Raw genomic sequence first — 953 nt, 5'->3', positions numbered from 1 at the left:
GCACGCGACATAGCTTTGCAGTCGATAAGTACAACCGTTTGAGAGAGGAGAGCGGCCAATGTGACGATCTGGCTTTAAGTCGATTCGATAACAAATGTCGAACACGGACGGATTTCTCTGGTTTTTACTACATATGAACACTTTTCACATTCTCCTGTGCAACTCGGCTGCTAGTCCTCCTTTCATGCAGAATCTTAAGGTCCTAGCTCATGTCCAAGGCACCAAAGCCAGCTAAAAAGTCAATAATCGATACCTAAAACTTGAATGGTACTACTTCTTACTGGCTATTACATCAACATAGAAGCTTCATCTGTGTTCTACTATGGTGCTTTTAGTGTCTCCGCATACCGCAGCACGCGACATAGCTTTGCAGTCGATAAGTACAACCGTTTCAGAGAGAAGAGCGGCTAATGTGACGATCTGGCTTTAAGTCGATTCGATAACATATGACGATAACGAACGGATTTCTCAGGTTTTTACTACATATGAACACTTTTCACATTCTCACGTGCAACGCGGCTGCTAGACCTCCTATCATGCAAAATCTTAAGTTCCTAGCTCATGCCCAAGGCACCAAAGAAGGGTAAGAAGTCAACAATCGATACTTAAAATTTGAATTGTACTACTTCTTACTGGCTATTACATCAGCTTAGAAGCTTCATCTGTGTTCTACTATGGTGCTTTTAGTGTCTCCGCATGCCGCAGCACTCGACATAGCTTTGCAGACGATAAGTACAACCGTTTCAGAGAGAAGAGCGGCCAATGTGACGATCTGGCTTTAAGTCGATTCAATAACAAATGTTGAACACGGACGGATTTTTCTGGTTTTTACTACATATGAACACTTTTCACATTCTCCCGTACAACTCGGCTTCTAGACCTCTTTTCATGCAGAATCTTAAGGTCCTAACTCATGTCCAAGGCACCAAAGCCAGCTAAAAAGTCGATAATCG

Source organism: Schistocerca gregaria, unplaced genomic scaffold (assembly GCF_023897955.1).
Source record: "Schistocerca gregaria isolate iqSchGreg1 unplaced genomic scaffold, iqSchGreg1.2 ptg000204l, whole genome shotgun sequence".
Lineage (NCBI taxonomy): Eukaryota > Metazoa > Arthropoda > Insecta > Orthoptera > Acrididae > Schistocerca > Schistocerca gregaria.
Note: the sequence above shows the minus strand (reverse complement) of the source record.